At 46.5% G+C, this 8,784-nt stretch overlaps 2 non-coding genes across 2 annotated transcripts; both read right to left on the bottom strand.

Moving 5' to 3' along the window:
* Positions 1–1,933: 1,933 nt before the first annotated feature.
* trnai-aau (transfer RNA isoleucine (anticodon AAU)) lies at positions 1,934–2,007 on the bottom strand. Its single transcript has one exon. It is a non-coding gene; the product is annotated as a tRNA-Ile (tRNA).
* A 3,300-nt stretch (positions 2,008–5,307) lies between these two features.
* trnak-uuu (transfer RNA lysine (anticodon UUU)) lies at positions 5,308–5,380 on the bottom strand. The gene has a single exon. It is a non-coding gene; the product is annotated as a tRNA-Lys (tRNA).
* Positions 5,381–8,784: the final 3,404 nt, after the last annotated feature.

Here is an 8,784-nt window from a genome sequence, read left to right as displayed (position 1 = left end):
GTCATCGCTGTAGACTAGGAAACTTTGGAAACATGTTACCGACACGTTTGTGGCGCAGAAATGTAAAAGAATGAAAAAGTGGCAGATATTATCCAAGAGGAGTAAAGCAGATAAAAGGGACCCTGAGCTGTCTCAGGTCAGTTATAATGCCGCGACCGTAGCACTGGGCTGGTTGCCTGAAAACATATGAAGCAAGCAGATCATTTCGTGACGGAGTTGTTTTGTTGACCCGTACGAGGGTCGGCCCCGCGACCTTGGCTTTATTGGAACCACGCTCCAACCATTGAGCTAACCGGCCATATACAGATGATGACCTCGTGTGACCACGTCGATTCCAAATTTAGTCAAGTCGTGAATGGAGAATTGAGTCTTCTTTCCTGACTGATCGCGAACAAGCTGGATCGGGCGAATTTGCCTTTTGTAAATTCCACCCTTTAGGTTGCCAGCAAGCCGTAAGGATTTGCTTTCCCTTGAACTTTCTGCACGTTTCCAACTGACAAACGTCTCACCAACACTTACGCTGGCTTCGGCATTGTTGAACACATTGTGCCTGGAGCATCGCCCAATCTGCAAACTTTCTCCTCATCAAATTTCTCATGTATTCATCTTTATGATCGAAATTTCACAGTAACTTATAGGCAGTTATAATGTACGCCTACGTGTGACAGTAAAGATTGTTATTATTCTAGCACGGGATGTGCTACGGCTCACATTTCCAGTACTTGTCCGCAAAAGCCTTTGGGCGGCTTTCTTCATTGAATGAGTAAAAGCAGCTGACCCTGTGAATTCAAAATCCAGTCGAAATGTAACCGTGCCGCAATAAAGTGCGTGCGGATTATTCAGTAAGAAGTCTCACAGCACCATATTAAAGTCCAACAGGTTGATTTGAAATCGTAAACTTTGGCAGCGCTGTGCCTTCATCAGGTAAAGTTGCCCTTCATCACTTCAACTGATGAAGGGACGGCGCTGCCAAAGCTTGTGATTTCAAATAAACCTGTTGCTGTCACACTTCTTTCTGTATCCAGCGCCAGCATCGCAACATCATGCGAATTATTTGCAATTGCAGGACAGGCGCTCACATTAGTCCGAATGGACGGCTGCTGCTTCAGCACGAAATGATGATGAGCCGGCTGAATTTTAAATTGGGGTAAATGGTTCGGGGATTTACAAGCTAAGAACATTAACCGGGAGATCATGCGTCGCCTCGCAATAGATTTGCAAACAAGCATACCTCTCGCCTTAAGGTATTTTGATCGTTCCAGACGTGTTTCAGTGTAATTACCTGAGGAAGGAGCAGCGCTCCGGAAGCTAGTGACATCGGAACAAACCTGTTGGACTTTAACCTGGTGTTGTAAGACTTCTTACTGTGCTCGCCCCAGTCCAACGCCCGCATCTCCACATCAGTGTAATTAGCACCACATTATAAATGGGTAGTGCAGCTTTTAGAAAAAGACATTTCGAAGCATCAAATGTATTTGGCGTAGTCAGCAAACGACTGCATGTTAAGCAATCGGTTTGTTGAAGGTGGCAGCATTTGAGCCAAATTACTGGCAAGAGGGTTAGTAATTCCTGCACAGCGCTGCTGATCTATTCAATGCCGCAATTTCAAGGTAGGCTGATGTGACATCGTACCGTGTCTGTTTGCAACGCTGCCTGGAGCAGATTAGCCTGAAATATTGCAATGAAGGTGACGTAAAGCACAGTTCAGAGCGACGTGAATTGTCATCTGCAGGAGTTCGCTATTGATTAGGAGACGTTGGACACATTTGTGACACAGAAATGTAAAAGAACGATCGTTTTTCAGAAAAAGAGGCAGATACTGTCCAAGAGGCGCCAAGCAGTTAAAGGGGACTCTGCGCCGCCGCAGCGGAGTCAAAATGCCGCTCCAGCTTGCCGGAAAAGTGGATATTATTTCACGATATGGTTATTTCGTTGGCCAGTACGGGGATTGATCCCGCGACCTTGGCGTTATTAACACCACGCTCAAACCACCTGAGCTAACCCGCCATGCATGTACTGTTGGCTGGAGTGACCATGCCGTTTCCAAATTCACTCCAGTCCTGAATGGTGGGCTCGTCTGACATGTTGCGTGGCTATTTCCAACGTTGCCTGGAGCAGATTTGCCTGAAAATTGCAGTAATTGGAGGTAAGACATTGTTCATAATGACGTGAGTTGTCACCGCTGTAGACTAGGAAACTTTGGAAACATGTTACCGACACGTTTGTGGCGCAGAAATGTAAAAGAATGAAAAAATGGCAAATATTATCCAAGAGGAGTCAAGCAGATAAAAGGGAGCCTGCGCTGCCTAAGGTCAGTAATAATGCCGCGACAGTAGCACACGTCAGTTTGCCTCTAAACATATGAGGTAAGCAGATCACTTCGCGACAGAGTTGTTTTGTGGACCCGTACGAGGATCAAACCCGCGACCTTGGCGTTATCAGCACCACGCTCTAACGATTGAACTGCACACAACATCCCAAGTGGGGGTGTACCAATGTCTTGTACAACTTCAACAAGACGTCCCAACTCCTGTATTCAATGTTCTGACCAATGAAACCAAGCATGCTGAATGCCTTCTTCACCACCCTGTCCACCTGCGACTCCACCTTCAAGGAGCTATGACCCTGTACTCCGAGATCTCTTTGTTCTGTAACTCTCCCCAACGCCATACCATTAACTGAGTAGGTCCTGGCCTGATTTGATCTGCCAAAATGCATCACCTCACATTTATCAAAATTAAACTCCATCTGCCATTCGTCGGCCCACTGGCCTAATTGATCAAGATCCCGTTGCAATCCTAGATAACCTTCTTCACTATCCACTGTGCCACCAATCTTGGTATCATCTGCAAACTTACTAACCATGCCTCCTAACTTCTCATCCAAATCATTAATATAAATCACAAATAACAGTGGACCCATCACCGATCCCTGAGGCACACCACTGGTCACAGGCCTCCAGTTTGAAAAACAACCCTCTACAACCACTCTCTGTCTTCTGTCGTCCAGCCAATTTTGAATCCAATTGGCAACATCAACCTGGATCCCGTGAGCTTTAACCTTCTGCAACAACCTACCATGCGGTACCTTGTCAAAGGCTTTGCTAAAGTCCATGTAGACAACGTCTACTGCACTGCCCTCATCTACCTTCTTGGTCACCCCCTCAATAAACTCAATCAAATTTGTGAGACATGATTTTCCACGCACAAAGCCATGCTGACTGCCCCGAATCAGTCCTTGCCTCTCTAAATGCTTGTAGATCCTGTATCTAAGAATACCTTCGAGCAACTTACCTACTACAGACGTTAGGCTCACCGGTCTGTAGTTCCCAGGCTTTTCACTGCTGCCCTTCTTCAACAAGGGCACAACATTCGCTACTCTCCAATCGTCAGGCACCTCACCTGTGGCTGCCGATGATTCAAATATCTCTGACAGGGGACCTGCAATTTCCTCCCTAGCCTCCCACAACATCCTGGGATACATTTCATCAGGTCCTGGGGATTTATCTACCTTGATGCGCTTTAAGACTTCCAGCACCTCCTCCTCTGTAATATGCACACTTCTCAAGACATCTCTATTTATTTCCCTTAGTTTCCTAACATCCATGCCTTTCTCCACCGTGAATACCAATGAGAAATATTCATTCAGGATCTCACCCAACTCTTGAGGCTCTGCACATAGATGCCCTTGTTGATCCTTACGCGGCCCTACTCTGTCCCTAGTTACTCTTTTTCCCTTTATGTATCTGTAGAAGCTCTTTGGATTCTCCTTCGCATTATTTGCCAAAGTAATTTCATGTCCCCTTTTTGCCCTCCTGATTTCCCTCTTAACACTATTTCGACAATCTCTATACTCTTCAAGGGATCCACTTGATCCCAGTTGTTTATGTACGTCATATGCCTCCTTCTTTTTTTTGACCAGAGTCTCAATATCTCGAGTCATCCAGGGTTCCCTACTTCTACCATCCTTGCCCTTCACTCTAATGGGAATGTGCTTACCCTGAACCCTGTTTAACACATTTTTAAAAGCCTCCCATTTACAAGCCGTCCCTTTGCCTGCCAAAAGTCTCTCCCAATCTACCTCTGAAAGTTCCTGTCTGATACCATCAAAATTGGCCTTGCCCCAATTAAGAATTTTAACTCTTGGGCCAGACCTATCATTCTCCATAGCTGTCTTAAAACTAATGGAGCTATGGTCACTTGTCCCAAAGTGATCCCTCACTAACACTTCTGTCACTTGCCCTTCCTTATGTCCCAAGACGAGGTCAAGTTTTGCCCACTCTCTAGTCGGTCCATCCATATACTGAATGAGAAATTCCTCCTGAATACACTCAACAAGTTTCCCTCCATCCAAGCCCCTAATGCTATGGCGGTCCCAGTCAATGTTGGGAGAGTTTAAGTCCCCTACTATTACCACCCTATTTTTCTTGCAGCTATCTGTAATCTCCTTACATATTTGCTCCTCAATTTCCCGCTGACTATTTGGGAGCCTGTAGTACAGTCCTGTCAAGGTGATCTCTCCCTTCTTATTTTTCAGTTCCACCCATACAGACTCAGTTGGCGAACCCTCGGATTTATCCCCTGTAAGTACTGCCGAGATGTGCTCCCTAATCAAAAACGCCACTCCCCCTCCTCTCTTACCTCCTGTTCTATCCTTTCTATAGCGTCTGAACCCCAGAACATTGAGCTGCCAGTCCTGCACCTCCCTTAGCCATGTTTCAGTCATAGCTATAATATCCCAGTCCCATGTGCCCATCCATGCCCTGAGTTCATCCGCTTTGCCCGTCAGGCCCCTTACATTGAAATAAATGCAGTTTAATGTCGACTTTCCCTGCTCTCTGCCCTGCTTTCTCCGGTCTTGCTTTACACACTCTCACTTCCTGCCTTTTGATTCCGTCCCCACTGACTTCCTACATCGGTTCCCATCCCCCTGCCACATTAGTTTAAACCCTCCCCAACTGCACTTGCAAATTAGCAATTCTGTCAGATTTCAGATTCAACTCGCCTAAAAGCTCATAATCAGCAAAAAAATAATAATAAATCAGCATAACGCAAATATTTCAGGGATCAATCTTAAAGCGATGGGCAGAGATTTCTCCTTGTAATGATGGCATTATTCACACAAAGGAGAATAGATGAAACCTTGAACACCGTGGAATGCAAAGGCGACGGTCCTTGGCTGGAAACTGGGATTGGAACAGACAGGGGTTTGAGGGGCAGCAGAGGCACAATGGGCCGATGGGCTTCTTTCCCAGTGGATTAACTCGATGAGTTCAGGCCAGCGTCGATCCTCGGGATTTAAAATGATCGCTCGAACAGGGACTTGAACCCTGGACCCTCAGATTAAAAGCCTGATGCTCTACCGACTGAGCTACCCGGGCTGTGAGCAATGTCGCATGTAGTGACCTCATTCCCCCTTCGGTGTTGCTCCTCTCGATCCGTGTTGCCCGTATTTCCTCTTCTTATGCTGTGCCTCTCCTCCAGAAGAAACCGCTGCTTCCTTTGCCCTGCGCCACTCTCTGAATCCGGACAGCATATCAGCAGCTCCGCCTCTGGATTCAGGGCGAGTTCAGAGCTGTGCTGCTCTTCGGCGCTTCACTCCGATACTCCGCCCACCGAGTCCCTTTCCTGGAGACTGGTTATTCCCAGTTGGGTTTGGGACAGTCACTTCCTGACTCTCAATGACTCAACATTCTGACTCAAGGCACGCTTGCTTCAAAACTGTTCTTTACAAAAGCGAAACCTCCCCTTTGCCAAACAACTTCCGCGCCGTTCCGGCGTCCCCGAACAGGCGCCTGAATGTGGCGACGAGGGGCTTTTCACAATAACTTAATTGAAGCCCACTCGTGACAATAAGCAATTTTCATTTCATTTTCATTTCATTAAACACTCTTTCATTTTAAGTCTTTTTCGAGAATTGCCTGTCTAAAAGAGCCAGGAGTCCTGAAGTCCAAGGTGGCCTTCAGGACGCGCGACAACGCAGAATCACCGAGCAGAAACTTATAGCCAAGTTCCCACATGAGTGCGGCCTCAACCGAGACCTGGGATTCATGTCGCATTACATTCATCCCCACCATTTGGCCTGCGAAATCCTACCAGCTGTCCTGGCTTGACAAAATTCACACATCTTTAACCTGGGGTTACCACATCTCTGGATCTGTAAAGATTTAATCACCTGCTAATGGTCGCATTCCAAGCATTGTCTGGCATCTTTGAATCTGTCTATATATATGTTTCTGGAACATACCTCTTCATTCACCTGAGGAAGGAGCAGTCCCCGAAAGCTAGTGACATCGAAACAAACATGTCGGACTTCAACCTGGTGTTGTAAGACTTCGTACTGTGTTAAAATGAAAGACAAGAATAGAAAAGCAATCTGAACAACATGTTGTTTTATTATCTCTTACCGTCAAAGAGAGTTATCACACTCAGTAAAATATACATTTTGTTGCACACACGCTCCTACTGGCAGAGGTAGTGAGATCTGTAGCCTATCAATACTTTATTGAGTCCTGTGGGCAGCCGCTTTTAATATAATTAAGGAAACCAGAGGAGAAGTGACGGCTGCATTAATGGACTTACCCCTTTATTTGAAACAGCCATTCAGAGTCTACGTGCTTACTAATATTCTTGGCTGCGTGCAGTTGGGATCCGGAACAAGGGAAACTCTTTTTTACTTTCGCTGAGAACTTTTCAACTATTTACAGAATCAAATTATAATGAGGGCGCTAAAATAAACCGTTTGGACTCGTCCCCGGCTCTCCAAAGGAACATCATGACGTCCTGCGATTCCTGTCTTTCCCATATCCCCGGATTCCTATCAATTTATAGTCACTGTCAAATTATCCACGAATACCTGTCCACTTATCGAGATATGACTTGTAAAGTCCCCACATTTGTACTAAATAATCCAAATCTTTATGACCATTTGACCAATTTTGATTGCAAGCATGGGATATCGGTGACGGTCGCTGGCTAAACATTTACTGCACATCGCTGATTGTCCTTGAACTCAATGGTTTGCTCATCCATTTCTGAGGCGATTAAGGAGCCAACCACATCTCTGTCGATTTGGAGTGACATGTTGGCCAGGTCAGGTATGGACGGCAGAGTTCCTTCCTCAAAGGAAGTGATTTTTTAATAAATACATTACGGTTTGTCAACTGAACTCAAATCCCATTTACAGTGTTGCAATTGGAACTCGGATCCTCACAGTATGAACCTGGGTCTTTGGATTAGTTGTCTAGCAAGAGACAATACCACTGTGCTCCCACCTTCCCCGTGCTGAGCAAACCGGCGTTCAGCAAGCTTTTTCCATGTAGGGAAGAAAATAAGTTCAGAATTATCTCATTGCCACTCGCCAATTACCTGCCCTCTGGTATTTTGATGCTCATCTTTGGACAGATGAAAAGCAGCAGTGCTGTAAACACCAACCATTGACACACGAACCTAACAATGGGCAACCGTATTCGTAAAGCAGCAACGCCTTTCCACAGCAGAGACACACACCATCAGTTGGAAGGCGATTGATCACAGATATGTTTTTAGTTGCCCTCAGAATGGCATAAATACGTTCCATGCCACCACCAGACTAACCATGGATTACTCTCCAGAATTGGTTGCCTTCTTGGACACACTAACCTCCATCAAGGACGGTGGCCTCAGCACTTTGCTTTACCGCAAGCCCACGGATAACCTCACGATGCTCCACTTCTACAACTTCCACCCAAACCACATCAAAGAAGCTATCCCCTATGGACAAGCCCTCCGTGTACACAGGATCTGCTGAGGCGAGGAGGAACAAAACCGGCATCTACAAACACCGAAAGACGCCCTTGTAAGAATGGGATAAGGCGTTCAACTCATCGATCCACAGTTCCAACGTGCCAATGCAAAAAACCGCAGCGACCTCGTCAGAAGACAAACACGGGACGCAACCGACAGAGCACCATTCGTCGTCCAGTACGTCCCCGGAGCGGAGAAACTACGACATCTTCTTCACAGCCTTCAATGCGTCATCGCCGAAGATGAACATTTTGCCAAGGCCATCCCCACAACCCCTTGCCTTCAAACAACCGCACAACCTCAAACAGACCATTGTTTGAAGCAAACTCCCCAGCCTTCAGGAGTACAGCGACCACAACGCCACAGAACCCTGCTATGGCAATCTCTGTAATACCTGCCAGATCATCGAAATTGGTACCTCCATTACGCATGAGAACACCATCCATCAAGGTATGCGGTACATACTTTTATGACTCGGCCAATGTCCTCTGCATCATACGGTGCTGGAAATGATGTCCGCCGGCGTCATAGATTGGCGAGACCAAGCATACGCTGCGACAACGGACGAACGGACATTAAGCAAGACAGGAATGTTCCCTTCCAATCGTGGAACATTTCTGCAGTCAAGGACATTCAGCCTCTGATCTTTGGGAGAGCGTTCTCCATAACTTCCTTTAGGATACGTGACAACGCCAAGCAGAAACTGACAGCCGAGTTCTGCTGTGGGCAAGAGTACGGCCCCAACAGGGAGCTTGGAGTTACATTTACCCCCTACTATCTGGCCTGGGCTTCCGAAATCCTACCAACAGCACTGGCTTCAGACAATTCACACCTCTTTATCCTGTGATTATGCCTCTCCCCCGACGCACCGTCTGGACCTGTAAAGACTTATTTACCTGCAAAGACTCGCATTCAAAGTATCATCTTGCATCATTGAATTTGTCCATATGTCTGTTTGTGGAACCCACCTCTTCATTCACCTGATGAAGGATCTGCGCTC

Source organism: Scyliorhinus torazame, chromosome 4, assembly GCF_047496885.1.
Source record: "Scyliorhinus torazame isolate Kashiwa2021f chromosome 4, sScyTor2.1, whole genome shotgun sequence".
NCBI classification, from domain to species: domain Eukaryota; kingdom Metazoa; phylum Chordata; class Chondrichthyes; order Carcharhiniformes; family Scyliorhinidae; genus Scyliorhinus; species Scyliorhinus torazame.
Note: the sequence above shows the minus strand (reverse complement) of the source record. Positions and strands in the feature narration are given on the sequence as shown.